Below are 20,778 nucleotides of genomic sequence, written 5' to 3'. Positions count from 1 at the left end.
TCACCACAAACAAGGCAGGGCCGCGAAGCTGAGGTGGGGATGTTGGTAGCCACCGACCTGCAATTGAGCAGCCACATCCGGAGTGCAGAGTGGTAGTCGTGTAGCTGGGTCAGAGTAGGTGAAGTCAGATTGGTCGAGGTACTTGCCGTGGTCTAGGATTGGAGAGATCGGGTTGTCGTTGTGCGATGCCGGGGTCCAGTGGTATAGAATGTAGAATAGTCGTTTCCGTGGTCCAGGGGTCAGAGAAGGCAGGAGTCCGGGCGTAAGTTGAGGTCAATATACAGGGAATAAGACAAGGCAGAGGCAGGACAGCAAAAGCTTGAGATAAGCACAAGTCACAAGAACAGAGTTTATGCTCAGCCAGTTTGCAAGAGGGCTGGCTGAGCCTATAAAGGACAAGCAGCCAATGGTAGGGTGTGGTGTGCTCTGCCCGTCTCATTACGGGAGCAGGCCTGGAGTCAGTACCTGATCTGTCTCCCCTCCAGTGTATGCGGCGCTTGCACACGTCACTCAAGACGTCGCGGGATGCGCCACGGGGGTGGGGCCAAGCTGATCCTGACAGAGCTCCATTACCCCTCCGTCCAGGATTGTGCCCGCAATAAATACCCCATCATGAACCACATCCACAGTGCCCAGTCAACTACCCGCTGGCCTCTCGGTACCTCTTTGTCGGCTCTTTGTCCCCTCCCCTCTTCATCTACAAATCCTCCAAAGGGATCATCACTCCAGATTTGTAGGTCACCCAGGTATCATGAAGACCACCGAGTTTCTTGAGCGGACCTTCTGGTGGTCGAAGATGTGGAACGATGTCATTAGATGTCTTTGGGCTTCTCCCCATTCCGGTTCTGTCCCATTCATGGACACAACTGTCCATGAATTTCATTGTGGAGCTTCCTTCCTCACGGGGCATGACATTAATACTGGTTGTGGTTGACTGCTTCTCCAAGCAGACACATTTTGTCCCTGTGAAAAAGCTTCCTTCTGCTCCTGAGCTGGCGTATATTTGCACTGGGGAGGTATTCTGCCTGCACGGCTTACCCATGCAGATTGTCTCCGACAAGAGCTCTCAATTCATAGTGAGATTTTGGATGGCTTTTTGTCATTATTTGAGGATTTTTCCTCCGCCAACCATCTGCAATCCATTTGCCAGACTGAAAGGACCAATTAAACCCTGGAGCGGTTCCTCTTCTTGGCGGCACAAGGGTATAACACAACTACCCTGCCCATGGACAGTAGGTGTCCTCAGCAGTTGGTGTCCCTGCAGCAGATACCAGGTCCGATGATCTCCATGATCTCTGGAAGGGCATACAGGCTATCCTTCGCATGGCAGTGGAGACACAGAAGAGCAGCGTGGATAAACGTAGAAGGCCTTTGCCTGAATACCAAGTCGGGGATGAGGTCTGGCTCTCGATGCGTAATATCAGTCTACGTCAGCCCTCCACAAAATTGGGACCGCGCTTTATTGGTCCATACAGGATCTCCCAGAGGGTGAACCAGGTGGCCTTCAAACTTTAACTTCTCTCAAGATTTCCTCCACCTTCCATGTCTCATTGCTAAAACCAGTAATTTGGAACCGTTTTTCCATGACTCTAACCTGTCCTGCAGCCATATCCTTGGATTGTCAACTGAGTATGTCATCCAGACGATCATGATCTCCCATATCTCTTGATGGTCTCTCTAGTACCTGGTCAACTGGAGGGGGTATGGTACTGAAGAGAGGAGCTGGGTCAAGGCTTGCTATGTGCATGCTTCTGCCCTGATCAGGTTTTTCCACCATGCTTTTCCTCCCAAGCCCACTCCTGGGCATTCAGAGTCTGTTCCTGAAATGGGGGATACTGTGAGGACTTCAAACATGGATGCCGCCTAATTTCGCTGAATATAATATCATGGCCGAAATTTGAGGTTGTTTTCCCTTTGTATCTACCAAGATAACTGCCAACAGAAAATGACCTCACTCGCCCACACTGAAGCAACCTTGGCCATCATGCTTCCTGTCAGTTCCTTCCCTCAATTCCAAAATAGGAAGTCAGCCTCAGGTTGAGATGGAAATTGATTACACCTGTCATCTCCCATTAGAAGAATGTAATTCCCACTCACTACATGTCTGTGCAAGGTTCTCCATACCTTTTTTCTGTTGGAATCACTACCTTGTTCTTATTAGAATCCCTGAGTGCTATTTTGCCCACCTTTGGACTCTGCCTCTCTCCTACCCTGAGCCCAGAACAGTAACCGTGACCTCAACCCAGTCGCTGCACCCTGCCCTGACCCTGGAACTGGACCCCATGATTCTTACTCATTCAGGATCTAGATCCCAGGTATGGGTTGGTGTAGCAGGATGGCCTCACATTGGGGTCAGGAAGAGTCCCAAACAGTAGATAAGGTTTTAACTTAGTGGTTTATTTTTCCATAGTCAGACAATTACTAAGCACACTGTCCCTTTAAGGAAAACAAACCATAAAACAAAACTCTACTCCCCTTTAGGGAGATGAATTATACAGTAGGCCCCTAGCTATCCCCCTGGGTAGCTAATCTACTTTCAGGTCAAACAATATTATGTAAACGTCTGACATGAAATATAAAAGTTCTTATCTGTGTTTGGGGAGCTCTGTCCCAGGAGAGTCCAAGTAATCCCTTCTGGATAGTGCAACAGCAGCATAAAATCCTCTGCAGGGATGGAAGGCTGGTTCTTTATAGAAAGGGCTTTGTCCAGCAGACTTGTCTTAGTTAATGGCAATCCTCTTTCTGTGGGACCAGAGCCTCTGGCGTACTTCCTGGTTTTGAAAAGGCTCTCCTCTTTCCTGCTCAGGTCTGGCACCTTAAACAGCTGCCTTAACTCAGTCCTGATTGCTCAGCTACCTCTAACTGGATTAACCCACTGACTGCTGGTTTCAGCCATCAGAAGTATGTTTCCCATGCATAATTATCAGTGACTGACTTCACCCTGTCACAGTTGGTCTATACTCCCCATTTCTGCTTAGTGGGTCTGTCTCCTGGACAGTAACAAGTGATGTATGTAAACCGTAACAATGGCAGGTCAAGCCAGTGCCCCTGTCTGGTTTTCTGTGTTTTTCTAGAAGTGAGGTTATGTGTTGGCAACGCTTGGTTTTGAAAGTGAGGATTTTAAATTGTGACGGTTCAGGGGATTCCTGCTTCTCAATGTGTCCCCGTCCCCCCTGTTCTCCCTGCCTCTGACCTTCCTCCTCCACCTCCTCGTTCATCTCTCCTCACCTCCCGCACCTGTTCCTCTGCGCCCTGTCTGGACGCACGCCCAGCTGTCACGCGCGTTCCCCGCAAGGTGCACACTTATCCCCAAACTCCCGATTCCTCCCGCGGCACTAATCACTCGCGGCGCCCCTCGATTCCCTCTCCTGCCACGTTATCTCCTAAAGCTGCTCCTCCTGCCCCATCGCCGTCCTTGGCGAGCGCTCCCGCGGCGTGATGCTCCTCACGCTCCCTGGCACACACTGTGCGCGCGCATCCAGCCCTTACAGAAGGCGCGCGCACACGCTCCACTTGTAGGTCTTCCCTGAGGCCTGGTACCGCCCCTCATAGTGTGCAAGCCATTTCCTTGTCTGATCTACCTTTCTCCTCCCTTTCTCCTTCTAACCTATCTCTGCAACCCCTCATTCTACCCTCTGCTCCTCCTCTCTCTCCCATTGGGGCTCCCTCCTTTATAATCCCTGTCTATCCTCTAGCTCATTGCTCTGCATAGCTTCTCGTGACCCCTGTGTGTGCAGTCTCTATGCTTGGCTCTCCTGTCTCTTTCTGTGCTGGTTCCTGTCCCTGTTTACCTTTGGATCTCCCTGGCTTGAACTCTGCTTTGAATTGGATTACCCTGCTTTCTCCTGCCCTTGGACCCTGCATTCGGATACGTTTACGCTGCCTACTCCTATCCTCGAACACTGGCTTATGGACTTGATTACACTGTTCTCTATTACTCCTGAACTCTGGCACACGGACATTACTATCCAAACTCTCATACCCAGGACATTGCAAGTATCTGCTAACCTTTTCTCAACAGGCCCGGCAACGCACTACCACACTCCGGGCACTCCCTCACTGCTGTGGGTGCGTGTTATAATCTTACCCACCTCAGTACTGGGACTGGCCAGGTCTGCAGGCATACAGGCTTACATAAATATGGCGTCACTCTTCCTGACAGTAGGCATTAGAAACAACCTTTCAATATAACTTTAAAGGGATGCACTTGTGTACTGGAGGATGTCAGAGGGTGTGTCCAGGAAGACAGTCAATGTTTGTCTGAATTTACTAAATATGAAATATAATGGGCCTGACAATGTGTCACGAGAATTACAAATATATCATTGCAAATGTTACAATCAGACAAATTAAATGATGCTAAACAGTCCATGATTGTTAGGGGGCAAAGGTCAGATATTCATTTGTTTCTCATATATAGAATGAACTAAGTTATGAGGTATTTATTATATTCAGGCTCCTTTTAATGCAATATAAACCTTTTGTTTTTCTCCCTAAGCCTTAAAGGTGTCACTAGAGATTGATAAGGGTGGTGCGTTAAGGTGGGGTTATGCTGTGCTAAATGTAGAAGCGTTTTAAGATAAAAACCCTGCAATTGAGATACGAAATCAGATTTTCAACTAAGGGAGTGTCAGTGCTAAGATGCGTAAAATCTCATATTTTCCACTCAAGACCGTTTGAGAGATCCGAAATTTATGGTGAGTTAATGTATGTTAAGGAATTCTGTTTATTTTATCCTTTTATTTGATGAAACTGTCTGCATATATTGAACTGTATGATTCCTTGTAATAGTCTTTTTCTGTAACATAAGCACTGTAAATTTAATAAGTATTGTATTTGGGCTTTCATTGAACTATTCACGTTTTGAAGAGTAATTGCATTTTTGGACACATTTTGCTACAATAGATGTGTGTGCTAATTACATATTTTGCTTAGTAAACGGGGACCAAGGACCCTAGCAATAATATTTTTCTATATCCTTGGTTGTGGAAGCATTTGAATGTATATTTATGATGGATTGAGGGCAGATATTACTCATTCAAGGGACCCTGCGAGAGGGGGGGGGGTGAAAAGTGCTTCAGCTACAAGCTGTGTGTATTAACCCTTGTCACATCAAGTCATGTGCTCACAGGTGTACCATTCGTTACAATGCCTATAAAATAAATAAATATTACTGTGTTTAGTCCGGTTAATCCAGATGTAAAAATCTTCTAACGGTACTACTGAAACAGGGAGGTATGTTACCCAGAATTTGACTGCTGTTTCTCTTTTTAACCTATAATTAGCAGGTCACCTTAATGGAAGGAAAAATAAGTTTTTTTGCCATTTTCTTTTATGAGCTTGTCAAGTCACTTTCTAATCTCTGTCAAAGTACAAAACGTAGACGTTTTCTTGTTGACATTAAAATAACAAAGACCGGAGTACTCAGGGCATAATAGAGAAGAAGGCAGCGAAGCAAGTTAATTTTCATTTTATTGAACACTGGCACTGCAATCGTTTCTCTGCTCAACCTGAAAGACGACAAGTTATTTGTGGCCAAAATCTGGCGGAAATTTTAATTGATATAGATTGTCTGGGACAAAGAGCTCCTTCATGTAAACCTACGTTAATTAAAATCCCAGGCTCGACGTTTACTGAAGGAAAAACCGGAGGCAATGTTCATAGAAAAGTCATGTACTTGGTTTTTGGATTTGGCAGATAACAAAGACTAAGGGGGTTATTCATTAAACTGTACCGATTGGGGCACCATCGCACGAAGCTCCCGTTGACTTCAATAATGGTTTACAAGTGACAGTGCACCGATCGGCCCTATCACATTTTAATCAATGATCCCCCAAACAGCAGTGGTTATTTTTTTTTTAAAGATTTACATTTATTAAGTATTGAGGCCAAGGTCTTTGTACTCCATCTTTAAAGGATTTAATAATATTGTCTTTCTGAAATATCGCTAACAGTGTTCGAAGGATACTGTACATATCCATTAATCTATCTACCTCAATGTCTTGTGTAGCGCATACACAGAGTGGACCCTACTGTAGTGCCGACGAGTATTCTAAAACAAATCTGGGGCAATCACCAACAAGACCCAGGTACATGCTGGGTACATGCTGGGTACATGCTTGGTACATGCTGGGTACATGCTGGGTACATGCTGCAACATTTCAGTGACATTTCTGCAAACAGACTAATGGCCCATCGGATTAACAGTGGGGGTCCCTGGCAGACCCATTCAAACTGAATGGGACTGCCAGGGACCCCTGCTGTGTTAATCCGATGGGCCATTAGTCTCTCTGCAGAAATGTCACTGAAATGTTGCAGCATGTACCCAGCATGTACCTGTAACGAACGGGAAGTCACGCCGCTCTCGGCGTGCTCCCCACTTACCTGCAGCCCTGCCAGGGCTTCCCGCGTCTCACACGGATCTCTCCTCCAGGACGCCGAGCTCCGTTTCCCCTGTGCGTGCGCGCGCGCGTCAGTCCTCTTCTTCTGCCTTCGGGTCTGGGCGTGTGCCCGCTCACGCATCCACAGGCGCAGCCACACGGAGGCGCACCAGCCTCTTAAAGGCACAGTACCTATTTGCAATGCTGCAATCCAATATACCAGTTCTTCTAGGATCTATAGCCCCTCCTCCAGGAACTCATCTAGACCTGTCTCAGCCTGGCCCATTCACACACCCCCACCTTGCTACTCTGCCATTGGACCCTCTTGCCTATATATACCCTGCAGCTTCATTAACTCGTCGGCTGAGCATAGAACCAGTTGTTCTCATCACTCTCTGCCTCCCTAGTCCTGTCTTGTCCTGTCTTGTTTTGCAGTCTTCCTCGTGTACCGAACCGGCTTCCTCTACGACTATCCGCACCTCTGGCATCCCGAACTTGGCGTACGGCAATACGTCTCTCCGCACCTCTGGCACCCCGAACACAGCAAACGGTAAACGATTACGTCCCTCTCTCTAACCCCGGACTTGGCGAACAGCACCCTCTACCATCCGTACCTCTCCTGCCCCGACTTGGACTCCCGGACCACTCTACTCTCAAGGTGTGCCCTCGTGGCTGTTGGTGGCGTTATATCCTATCCCACCTGAGCACCGCGGTCCTGCCTCATTTGTGGTGAGCTCGTCCTGACAGTACCTGGGTCTTGTTGGTGATAGCCCCAAATTTTCCAAGGCAAGTTTAAGAATACTCGTCGGCGCACCTGTACATAGAACTTTGCAAGTAAAACTGGTTCCTTCCCCAAAGGGAAATCTGCCTGTAGCACCAAAGAGGCTTGCCCAAAGTCACAAGGAGAGTGGATACTGGGGTTTGAACAAGATTCAACTGCTTCAAAGTGAATGTACTTACAACCAAGTAAATAATATCTCTGCTGTAAAAACAAAACCAATACCTTAAGTAGAATTCTACGTTTGTAAATGAAAAAAAGTACTGGTACTCTGTGTAAAAATAAAATAAAACTGTAAATATACCTTATCAGCAAATGTTAATACACACTTATAAAAATAAAAAGTTTTCACATTAGTATTTTACTTAACTCTCTCCACTGCATAGCCTGCAACATTCCATATCCAAACAATTGGTTCTCCATAACGACTGGTACCATTGTACTGTACTGTACTTCAACCACTGCTAAAAGTAGGCCATTAACAGACATGTATAGATATCCAACAAGAGCCCAGAGCAAAAATCGCCTAATATAGTGTAATATTTTAATTATGAAATGTAAATATAACGACCAAATGAACACTCACACAGAAAGTCTTTAAAAGCACGTCTCATCTACTGTACCAAGTCGTTTTTAGAGGGGCATCTTCAAGTCCAACATTCTATTGTTGCAGTTTCTCCAGGCTCTGACGTTCTGTCTCCATTTCTCCAGGAGCGCATCAGTGAACTTGCAGTATTATGAGATCTCCTTCGTCTCTGGATGCCGCACTTCCCTCCGCTCCTGCCCTCGGGTTGGCGTCTCCATCGATCGGAAGCTTGGTGCGTCTTCGGAACTCTGGCTTCAGTGATGTCAGGATGGTGCGCCGTGTAGATGTACGGTTGTTGGACTGTGTGCAACCCAATACGTTTTCGGAAGTCTACTTTGCTTCCTCAGCAGTATACGTTCAAGAGGTCATCAATGGCCCCTTAAGTCAGTGGTGCGCAAACTGGGGGGCACGAGATTTTTTTATGGGGGGGGGCGCGTGCGGTTGTAGAGGTCCCTCGCTCTTCCCCAAGGCATTTAAATTAAATGTCGGGGGACCATGCAAAGCCTCTGCAACCTCTTCTTACCGGGATTCAGCCGGCTTCAGGACACATGACCATGGCCATTTGACGCCACGGGTCATGTGACGTCACGGTTGCTTTGGTAACGTGACGTCAAATGATGCGCGGGTAACTTGACGTCACACGACCCCGCAGCGTCATTTAAGGCCGCGCAAGGTAAAGAGGGGGGCGCACAACGGAGGAGAGCAGGTAGGAGGGGCGCAGCAAGAAAAGTTTGCGCGCCCCTGCCTTAAGTAATGCGCTATGTTAACCCTCTCCCCACCAGACAGAACCCCACTCATCAAGCAAACTTTTCCCCATGCGCACCCCTGCCTGCTCTCCTCAGCGCCTCGCACCCCCTTCCCCTCGCTCAACCCCGGCATCAAATGAATGGCAGGATCATGTGACGTCACGTCGCCATGGTAACGTGACATCACGTGACGCTACCAGGACGACGTGTCACTGGAAGAGAAGGTAAGTGTATTATAGACGCCTCGTGTGGTGCCACGGCATTTAATTTAAATGCCTGGGGGGAGAGCGTGGGACCTCTATAACTGCCGCTCATTCCCCCAGAAAATCTAGCGCCCCCTCTGCGGGGCGCGTCCCCCCAGTTTGCGCACCGCTGATCTAGATAGTGTGTATGGGATTCAATGTGAGTATCTATACCAGAACTAAATGAAATAAAAGATTAAATACAAACTAAAAGACCTTTTTTACATTCTGTGTTTGAAAAATTATAAAACATTTGAAGCCCACACTTAGAGCAATACAGCCCCATATTCAATGTCACACATAACAAGGGGTTAAGGATTACATAATGATGATAAGGAGAAAAAAATAAAAATAGAATAAAAATAATAATGGAACTATCAAAAATTAATTAAGAATAATAATCAACCTCATTATAATTCAAATAACAAATAAATACTTAAAATGAAGTAAAATAAAATTAGAATGAAATTATAATAAGATTAAAACGAAGAGGACATGTACTAATATGAATAACAAAACAATTATAGCAGGGTCCCCCCTGGACCCCCTCATTACCTCCGTTGTGGTGGTTGGCGCGGGTGCCGTCGGAGTCAGCGGCAAACCCGGCGGCTAGCCAGAAAGGTGGGGGCAGTGAGCAGGGAGCGCTCCAGTGTTTCGGAGGTTCCACGGTGCACCCGGCTAGCAGGGACCGCCATCTTTAAAGCTGTGAATGCGCAGAGTAGCCAGGGTACGGTGCCCAGTAGGGAGAGAGGCTTGCGCATGCGCAGTAGCTCAGGCAGAGTGGCGGCCATTGCCTATAGGCTCTGCATGGGGAAATACAATCCCCAGCAGCCCCTAGTTCAAGTTCAAATTCCAACTACTACTTTGTAATTGCTAAGAGAGTTCTTCATTACTAAAAATCCTGTACAGGCATACCCCGCATTAACGTACGCAATGGGACCGGAGCATGTATGTAAAGCGAAAATGTACTTAAAGTGAAGCACTACCTTTTCCCCACTTATTGATGCATGTACTGTACTGCAATCGTCATAACTGATGTAAATAACGCATTTGTAACAGGCTCTATAGTCTCCCCGCTTGCGCACAGCTTCGGTACAGGTAGGGAGTCGGTATTGCTGTTCAGGACGTACTGACAGGCGCATGCGTGAGCTGCCGTTTGCCTATTGGGCGATATGTACTTACTCGCGAGTGTACTTAAAGTGAGTGTCCTTAAAGTGGGGTATGCCTGTATGTGTTATTTTATTAGACGCATCGTAGCTATGGAGCACAAAATGGAGAATCCATGTGTGAAAAACTAAGTATACCTTATGATTCAATCGCTAGTGGAACCACCTTTAGCAGCAATAACTTGAAGTAATCGTTTTCTGTATGACTTTATCAGTCTCTTGGATCAATTGGGCCCAATGGAAAGGCACTTACCTGTGGTGTCTGCCTCCTTGCTGCCACCCTCTTTCTCCTTTCGAATCGCAGTGTCAAATGATGCCACACAGCTTCATTGCCATGGCAACGTGTCGTCGTGGTGTTAAATGACGTCATGATGTCACATTACCATGGCATGGCGATGCCGTGAAATGCCAGTCCGTGGTGTCATTTGACGCTGTGATTTAGAAGGATAAGGGGGTGGCAGCAAAGAGGTGGCCACCACAGCTAAGTGCTTAGGGGTGGCGGATTTTCAAAAGTGCATTGCACTTAGATATTAAATACTGATATTTCTTAAGACTGTGCTTTCTCTCTTTATGACATCAGTGATATATCAGAGAACAAAGCATTTCCCTACCATGTCTGTATACTTATTTTTGCAACCTAGTCTGTGAGCGTGCTTTTATTAGTGTTTATTAAATGTGTATTCTTCATGCTAGATCTTTTTATAAATACTTTTGCTATTAGACATTTGCCGTCTGGTCCACAAATATTTATTTGCCAGGCAATGAAAGTAAATCACATGACCATATGTGTACTACGATTTTCACAAAATTCGGGCGAAAAGTTGCAAAATGTTGGTAAAATGTACTAAATTTTAAACATGTGACCATTTATTACAATTTTGACAAAAAGTCCAATTTAAGAGAAATTTGCACACAAAAAATGCCGCAAAGGACATTTGAAGACATTTGCACATCTCTAATTGCTATGTTACATGTTGTGGTGTAAAATTACATTTAGTAGATACTAAAACCTGTGAAATTGTCGGGACACCAGGATATTTAATGAAAATCGGTGTTACCCTACCCACGTCACCTCTCACTGTCCTGCTCTACCTGTAGCTCCACCCCCAGTTCACAGCTCCGCTTCCCAGTTGTAGCTTTGCCCCGTGCACTCCCACGACTGGATAAAAGTTGGAAGAGACAGAGGAAAGAGGAAGGTGAGGGCTGCAAGTGTTGTAGAAGTTACAGGCTGTGATACCTTTCAGTGGACCAACTTTGGAGTCTATGTATCAATGTAGAGAAAATGGTGTTTAGACGCTCTGCTCGATCTTTTGGAGCAGAGCCGCAGCATATGTAAGAACAGTTCTATGCAGAATTTTAGACTTACGTCACTTCAGATATAGAGGATTTTTGGGGGGCAAATAAAAGGGGAAAGAATGGCACAGAGAGATGCAAAGTGTGATATATTTAATTCATCTGTGCCCCATGTAAGTTCCCCAACTCCTCCAACTGACTCTCCCCATGGTTCAAGCTAGTGGCCAGTGGAAAGTTGGAGCAAAATGCTTTGATACACAGGGGCAGTGTAAAGATGCCCTAGTTTTGCTCCAAATTTGCTTTGATACATAGACCATATTGTGGGCATGGTTTACCACAGTGACAATCAATGCGTAAAGAGGGGGGTGGGGTAGTTGCCCCAGGGAGGGTGATTAGACTCCTGGGTGGGTAGCAGGGGAGGGGGGTTAACCCCTTAATGACCATAGCGGTTACTAAGCGCAACAGTGGTTAAGGGGTTAGTGGCCAGTAGTTAGTTTTTTTATTTTAATGTTGCTGTTCACGGAAGACATAGGGAAAGATGAGGATGTCCTTCATCCTGGCAGGGGTAAGTACAACTTTCATTTACTACATGCTGACTGGGTAATGTTTAATTTTTAATGGGCAAATGCACTATTATCCATATTTGGATAATATGAATATTGCCCATTATTGTACTGTATGTGTTGGGGGGTGGGGTGTTGGGGGTAGAGGTGGTGGGTAGTAGGGCTGTTGTATTTTAATGTTTTAATGTTTATTGGGGGTTGGTGAATGGGGTAGTTGCCCCAGGGTGGGTGGTAATGCCTCTCGGTGGTTATCAGGAGGGGTTACTCCCGCTAAGGTAGTAAAGTGGTTAACTCCTCCCACAACCTTCCTGGTAGGCCTAACCACCCACCCTGGGGAATCTACCCCCTTCACCAGCCCCATCTACCCCCATCAAACCAGGTACTCTAGTTTAACCCCTTCATTACCTTAGCGTCTAGTTGTTTAAATCTCCCACATCACGTCACCGGGTCATTTAAATTTTGCGGCGATACCGGCACCCTATACCTGATCCTGTAACTCGGGAAGCATGGGGTCCCCGAGGCTGAAATTAATGCGGTTCAGCTACGGAGACCCCCTGCTTCAATACTGTTTTATTCAAATGTAAATGAAAACAGTGTAAGAGCTTTACAGGGAGTGGCAGCTCTCTCTGTGCAGCTCTTCCAGACTGCTGAAGTGACATTTCACTCGTTAAGCAAACACAAATTAGTGTGACATGGCATTTTTTTAACCGAACGTTAAAAAAACTTGCGTTTTTTTCTTACTTAATAGCGTGCGGTAGGAACATCGGTAAAGCAATGAACTTATCGAAGTTTAGTGAATAGGCCCCTATGTATCACTATGAGCTGAGTAGGTTTCCTGTTGTGTGTGGTACGGTAAATATATATGGTATATGGTATATATGGAGAGAAAGACATTAATATCGAGGTTCTCTCCCTACTCCTCCTCTCCCACTAAACAGCGTCAGCATTGACAATAACATTCATGAATATGCGACAATCTCTAAAAAGCCCAAAGACATCCGCACATTTTTTTGTTATCACAACCTGCAACAAATCTACACTTTTCCGGTACCAATACTGTTAATAAAACTTTGAACATCATGCTCTAATTATTGTTTCATAGACTACAGCGGAAGATTTTGGACTAAAAAAAAGACAATTTCCAGTTTTACAACAGACACCATTGGTCCCACATTTAGAATGATTGCTATCAGACAAGCACAACAGTAACTTTGCAAATGTCCTTTGATTTTCTGAAACATTTGGCAAAGACACAAAGCGCTGTGATATTATGGAAATACGTTTGATAAAATGTATGTTTTTCTCATGCACTTGGTTTTAATTTGTTTGAACTGGCATGGTAACCTAATAAAAGATTTACAGTTTAATATAAAGAAGTTTGCTAGTTGTCTTTGGGCAGTGGGAGGCTTTTCATTTATAGCTGTTATTTCAAGAACAGTACAGCCATGTCCCCGGAGATCTGTTACATTTCCAAAATAGTAGAGGCCTGCTTTAAAAACTTGAAGGTATCCTTTAGTTTATGTGCACACAATACGATGGCAAACTGGGGGTTTAAGGCCTGCTGTTAATGTTTTCAGTCTCAGTGACTCCAAAACAAGTAAAATAATAATGTTTTTGTTTTCTAAGAATATTTAAATATTCCCCCAACTGTTTATAAAATAATAAAAACCCGGTGAACTCTTCTAGTCTTTTGTGGTGAAGCTGAAATCTTCAGGAAACTTTTGATTGACTAATGATAAAGATACAGTACTAAGTCCTGTTAACAAAGCAGTGCTAAACCATAATGCACCTTATGATGCTGTAAGACACCTTACAGTACCCTCAAGTACATGGACCATAAAGGTCATATGGCTTGGCACTGCTTAGTAAATATCACTCACTGAGGCATATTCTCTAAGCTGCGTCATCGCCGATCCATGTGATCTGGCACGTAAGCCCCATTGAAATCAATGGGGCTTTCTGTCAAAGCTTAGAGAATATACCCTACAGTCTGAAATAGGAAAATCTATTGAAAGACCCCTGGCAGCTTGAAGTGAACTTGTCTATGTTAATTTCCTTGTGTATTAGACAATAAAATAGTAACCACTTTAGGGGAGTACACTTATGGGGGCAATTCACTAAGTGCCAATGCATGCTATTGCACCTCAATTAGGCATTAACCGACATTGACTTAAATGGCGATTAACGCTGGATCAGGGTGTGCGATACCCTGCTTTGCGGCTTGCTGAATCCCGGTCGTAGACCTTTATTCTGTAAATTGTGAGCCTGTTCTCCCATACTGGAGATATTTTAGAACTATTCAGTTAAGTTGAGCATCTCTTCACAAGCACTGGGTAGTAGCTTCACAGTATATTGAATAGAAGCTGTAGTAACTGGAGATTCTGGTGCACAGAACTGCATACACTGTGAGCAATATGCAGGAAAAATGAAAAAGTTCAAGTTCAAAATGGAAATCGCTGCTGTTGGAGGTCTGTGATTGCCTTGGGCGAAATCTCGCAAGACGCGCGTAGAACCCTCATGTGACGCGGAAGTAATCCGAGTGCACGGAGGTACCGGTGGAGAGGGACTCAGGATGTCTGCTTGAACCGTTAAGGATCCTAACCCAGGTCCTCCCATTTCAGCTCTGTCCCATGCCCCTGAGAATTCCACCTTTAAATTCCAAAAAGGGCTATCTGTCGCCCATATAAATATCCGGAGCCTGCTGCCCAAACTGGACGAACTAAGGGCATGGTGCCTTATGCATAAACCCAAAGCCATCATTCTTACAGAAACATGGCTATCCCCTAAAGCCCCTGATGCAAATATCGCCATTCAGGGATACTCCATTTTTAGGAGAGATAGGTCAAAGAGAGGAGGAGGGGTGTTATTTTATATTGCAGACACATTACAATTTACACTGTTAAATTGCCCACCAAGCCGACCCTCTTTTGAAATTCTAGTGGGCAAAATCTGCCTCCCCTTTTCTAAGCCAATCTTGCTTGCTGGCATCTACCGCCCCCCTAAAACCCCTCTACAATCCCTGACTGATATCACCCAATTTCTTGGCTCCATTTCCTCTCTGAATGAGAAGAGTGAGCTGCTAGTTCTTGGAGATTTCAACTTCAATTGGCTTGACCCTAAAAACCACAAAATCCAGATACAACTCAAGTCACTTAACCTATCGCAACTCATTTCCCAACCCACACGGATAAACCTGAACACGCATAACCATTCCTTGCTACACTGGATTCTCTCCTCAAACCCCATCAGAATCCAATCCTCTGGCATCCTTCCTGACATTTTCAGTGACCATGCAATAGTGTACTGTGTAAGGAAAATTAAAATGCCCCAATCAAGCCCTAAAGTTCTCCTCACTAGAACATTTAAAAACTTTAACCCACAACAGTTTCTGGATGACCTTACCAACTGCCCATGGCACAGAATCGATTTAATTCCCGACCCTGATTCTGCACTCGACTATTTCCAATCCGAGTTCTTAAAACTCTGCGATACCCATGCTCCACTATGCAAAATAAGGGTACGGGGGGCCCACCTTCCATGGGTTACAACTGACCTTATTGCACTCTACCAGCTCAGGGATACCTTGTGGAAAAGCTACAAAATAACTGGCACTACCAAGGATCTCCATCACTACAGATACATGCGGAACATGTGCACAAGGCAAACAAGGCATGCAAAAGCACAATATTACTGTGACAATCTCCACCAAAATACATCAAACCCAGCTAACTTCTGGAAGGTTATCAACAATATATTCCAGCCTCCTAACCATCAACAACCAAGTAATATCACTAAGGGGGATATTACTCTGACAAACCCCACTGACATTGCAAATGCATTCAATGATTACTTTGTAGGGTGCGCCACTAACTTATTAGCATAACGCAGCCCAAACCACAAACCTGAATCTCATCCTGGGAGTACCCCTATAGTCCCACCCCCTCCCAACACTGCCCACAATTTTCAATTTGGCCCAGTATCTGAAGAGGAGATTATACAAGCGCTCCTCAAACTAAAACTAAGCAGCCAATGTGGACCTGACTTACTACAATCTAGGTTCCTATGACTTGGTGCCCCAGCCATTGCCAAACCAATTGCGTCCATAGTCAACTCTATCCTGTCTGCAGGCCATAACCCTAAGATCTGGAAAACTGCCAGAGTTGTCCCAATCTTCAAAAGTGGGGACAAAAACACTGTCTCAAACTACAGGCCAATCTCACTTCTCCCAATTCTATCCAAAGTCATGGAAAAATGTGTCCACTCCCAATTAAGCGATTTCTATACCAAGACAAATTTCCCTAGCCAATTCCAATCTGGGCTTCGTCCCAAACACTCCACCGTAACTACCCTGCTACAAGTTTGCAATGAAATCCAGTGTGGAATGGAACGGGGACAACTCACTGGTGCAGTATTCCTAGATTTTGCAAAGGCTTTTGACACAGTTGATCATGCTATCCTGCTTAACAAACTCCAGAGCTCTGGAATAGGGAAGCATGCTTTAAACTGGTTTCAGTCCTACCTATCAGGAAGATCCCAACATTTGTCCATCTCAGGCTCTAACTCCAACCCCCTGGATATCACCTGTGGTGTCCCGCAAGGCTCTGTTCTGGGGCCCCTACTCTTCTCAGTGTTCATTAATGATCTTCCCACAGCTTCTAAGGAAGCCTCAATACACATGTATGCAGACGACACAATCCTATATGCACACAGCCATAGCCTCTCTGACCTTGAACACATACTTCAGTCTGACTTTTTGAGACTCGAAAACTGGATTTCCCAAAACAAACTGTTTTTAAACACTGACAAGACTGTAACAATGGTATTTGGGACCAAGACTAAATTTTTAAAGCTTCCAGTGACTGAGCTCCTGATCAGAACCAACACTAACACCACCCTAACCCCTGTCACTAGTTTTTAATACCTGGGCTTATGGTTTGACTCCCACTTAACATTCGGGATGCACATTGATACCCTGACAACCAAGACCTATGCCAAACTAGGGGTACTTTACAGGAACAAATCCTCCCTAAGTCTCCTGGTCAGAAAGCGTATCGCACAGCAGATGCTAATGCCAATTATTGACTATGGGGACATAGTATATGGCTCGGCACCTCAAACCCACCTTAGCAAACTTGACACCCTCTACAATTCAATTTGTCGTTTTGTTCTCCAATGCAACTACAACACACATCACTGCGATATACTCAAAGAACTAGATTGGTCATCACTAGAGTCTAGGCGCAAAATTCTCCTTTCCTGTCTTGCCTTCAAATTCTTCATGGGCAAGCTACCCAGCTATCTGAACAAGCTCCTCACCCCTACCACATGCAGCACTTATCACCTGAGATCAGACTCCAAAAGACTGTTCATGGTCCCAAGGCTCAACAAAGTATCCGGACGTTCCTCCTTCTCCTACCGTGCACCCCAAAACTGGAGCAACCTACCAGGACTCTCACATCCAGCACCAGTTTAAGTTCTTTCAAATCTAAGGCTGTTTCACATTTTAATCTGGTCTGTAACTGTTTCATACGCCCATAATATATATTTTCTTTAACTGTGCACGCAATGTCTGTATATAATGTATACCCTGTTCATTTATGTAACTGTATTTGTAACCAAGTATTATTTGTTTTACTCTGTGCCCAGGACATACTTGAAAACGAGAGATAACTCTCAATGTATTACTTCCTGGTAAAATATTTTATAAATAAATAAATAATGTGACTCGGAAAGGATCTGAGTGCACGAGGTATCGGTGGAGAGGGATGCGGGACGTCTCTTTGAACGGTTAAAGAAATTTGCAGGATCCGGTTGGCATGCGGAGTCTTCCATCTGCAGATATATCTTTTATGGTTTTTAGCTTAAAAAAATGTGTTTGTACGATTGTACAGCTGCGGCCGCCTTTATCCTAATGCGGCCGTAGCGGCGCAACTCTGATAATCGCGGGCATGCATAGTTACATAGTAGATGAGGTTGAAAAAAGACATAGGTCCATCAAGTTCAACTAATGCTAAATTTAGACAACAGATACTTTATCCTATATAAACTATATATACTTACTTATTGATCCAGAGGAAGGCAAATAAAAAACCCCATGATGCAGTATATTTATTTTTTTCGGAATATGTTCCGGTATTTTAGCGCTTGTAATACTAGCATATTCTTAGCGCTGTCTGCAATACTGCAATACTGTCTAAAAACTCATGTTGGCGTTCGTGAGCTGTTGTCTTCAAAGTCTAATACTGTAGCAGTTCAACCTACATCAGTACACAGTCTGCGTGTGCGCGCGCAGTAATTTGCATATTTATACATGCATGTATGTCTCATTTGAACAATGTTGAAATGCATAGGCGTGTACTGTAACAGTATCACATTTCGGCGTATATAGCACCCTTCCCTCGCTCGCCCCTGCGCACACACATAGGATAATGTACTGTACTGCAGTATTTCAACTTCTTATCTACACCTCTAGTACACCTCTCCCACGCCATTCTTTGAACGGATGGCTTTCTGGTTTCAATTACATTCCTGTCATCACATTCCTGCGTGTATAACGTTCAGTTTTGATTTACTGTGTTGATTATTAATGCTCATTGGGGGGAAAAAAGTTCAAGAGTGACCAAAAAAAAAAAATATTTAAATTTTCCTATTGTTGGCTTTGAGTCACCTCTCTGCGCCTGCGTGTAATCCTCTTTGGGAAGGGAGCTGTAGTTGATTATTACTGCGCATGCGTGAATTGCTTGCAACGTTCAAGTGACCAAAAAAAAAAAAATTCTCGTAATTTTTTATTATTATTTTCTCAACATAAATGAGAACATGTTCCTGCCTCAACCATCTTGACATTACGATATTCAATCTGTGCTGTAGCTTTTGACTGAGACACTGTGCGTTTGACTGCACATGATTGATTTGTGTGATTTTTATGTATTTGGGGGTGTGGTGATCAAATTATTATGATGACCTGCTTGTTGAAAATATGTCATGTCTTTGAACTACAGTACAGATAATCCTTCATGCAGCTTTACCCTCCCTCCCCCATGTACACACACAAGGCTCGCTCAAGGATTTGAACCTCTTATCGACACCTCTACAAAACCATTCATTAATTTTCCTATTGTTGGCTTTGAGTCACCTCTCTGCGCCTGCATGTAATCCTCTTTGGGAAGGGAGCTGTAGTTGATTATTACTGCGCATGCGTGAATTACTTGCGACGTTCAAGAGTGACCAAAAAAAATATATATTTTATATTCGTCTTTTTTATTATTATTTTCTCAACATGAATGAACATGTTCCTGCCTCAACCATCTTGATTATGACATTCAATCTGTGCTGTAGCTTTTGACTGCGACACTGTGCTTTTGACTGCACATGATTGATTTGTGTGATTTTTTGTATTTGGGGGTGTGGGGATCAAATTATTATGATGACCTGTCTGTTGAAAATATGTCGTGTCTTTGAACTACAGTACAGATAATCCGTCATGCAGCTTTACCCCCCTCCCCCACACACACACAAGGCTCGCTCAAGGATTTGAACCCCTTATTGACACCTCTACAAAACCATTCATTAATTTTCCTATTGTTGGCTTTGAGTCACCTCTCTGCGCCTGTGTGTAATCCTCTTTGGGAAGGGAGCTGTAGTTGATTATTACTGCGCATGCGTGAATTGCTTGCGACGTTCAAGAGTGACCAAAAAAAAAAAATTCTCGTCATTTTTTATTATTATTTTTTCAACATGAATGAACATGTTCCTGCCTCAACCATCTTGACATTACGATATTCAATCTGTGCTGTAGCTTTTGACTGCGACACTGTGCGTTTGACTGCACATGATTGATTTGTGTGATTTTTATGTATTTGGGGGTGTGGGGATCAAATTATTATGATGACCTGCCTGTTGAAAATATGTCATGTCTTTGAACTACAGTACAGATAATCCTTCATGCCGCTTTACCCCCCTCCCCCCCCCCCCCCCCCCCCACACATACACACAAGGCTCGCTCAAGGATTTGAACCTCTTATCGACACCTCTACAAAACCATTCATTAATTTTCCTATTGTTGGCTTTGAGTCACCTCTCTGTAATCCTTTTTGGCAAGGGAGCTAGATGATGATTACTGCGCATGACTCACCCCCCCACCCCCCAACCCTTTGAGGCTTTGTTTACGGTAACGCTTATGATAATACCTTCTCGAATTTGATATGTAAATCTGATTTGCACTGCACTGTGAAATTGAAAGTTAAAAAAAAACATAATCTGATTCATGTTTTTGATGCAGTAAGTTACCAATTTTTGTCATTCTTTCTTTTTCTTTGGTGTAGGGGGGTGTCAATGATTATGATTATCATGAATGTAAAGAAATATTTATTTTATTTTATCAGGAACAAAAAATACAAATATACAAATAATCATGAATAATACAAAATGCAGTCTTTATTCAGTTCTTCTGTCAGTTGAAAATTGAGGGCCGGAGGATAATCATGAATAATGCACATTGATAATAATATTAATTAATAATATATAATATATAATAATATATATAATAATGTAACATTTTCCGTCTTTATCTTCTTCCTCATTCTGTGTAGTTCATTGAGAGAGGGAAGGTTTTGTGTAAATCATGACTGAACTTTAGATACACTTTACTGTACACACAGTTCACACAATATACACGATACCCCCCTCCCCCTTTCCATCCTTTTTTTCTCTGAAAAGACAAGAAAAGAAAAAATTAGTGCAGTTAAGTGCATATTATGGCATTGTGTACTGAATAGCTACTCCATATTGGACTACAGTATGCAGTTAGTACTGTCAAACTAGTCTATACTGGAACTACTGTATACTGTAACTACTGTTAAATACTTTGTAACCAGATGGCTAGTGCTGCTCTCTCAGGAAAGAAAAAAATTGTGCAGTTAGGTGCATATTATGGCATTGTGTACTGTATAGCTACTCCATATTGGACTACAGTATGCAGTTAGTACTTTCAAACTAGTCTATACTGGAGCCACTGTGTACTGTGAC

This window comes from Ascaphus truei, chromosome 2 (assembly GCF_040206685.1).
Source record: "Ascaphus truei isolate aAscTru1 chromosome 2, aAscTru1.hap1, whole genome shotgun sequence".
Taxonomy (NCBI): domain Eukaryota; kingdom Metazoa; phylum Chordata; class Amphibia; order Anura; family Ascaphidae; genus Ascaphus; species Ascaphus truei.
This window is presented reverse-complemented; position numbering follows the sequence as displayed.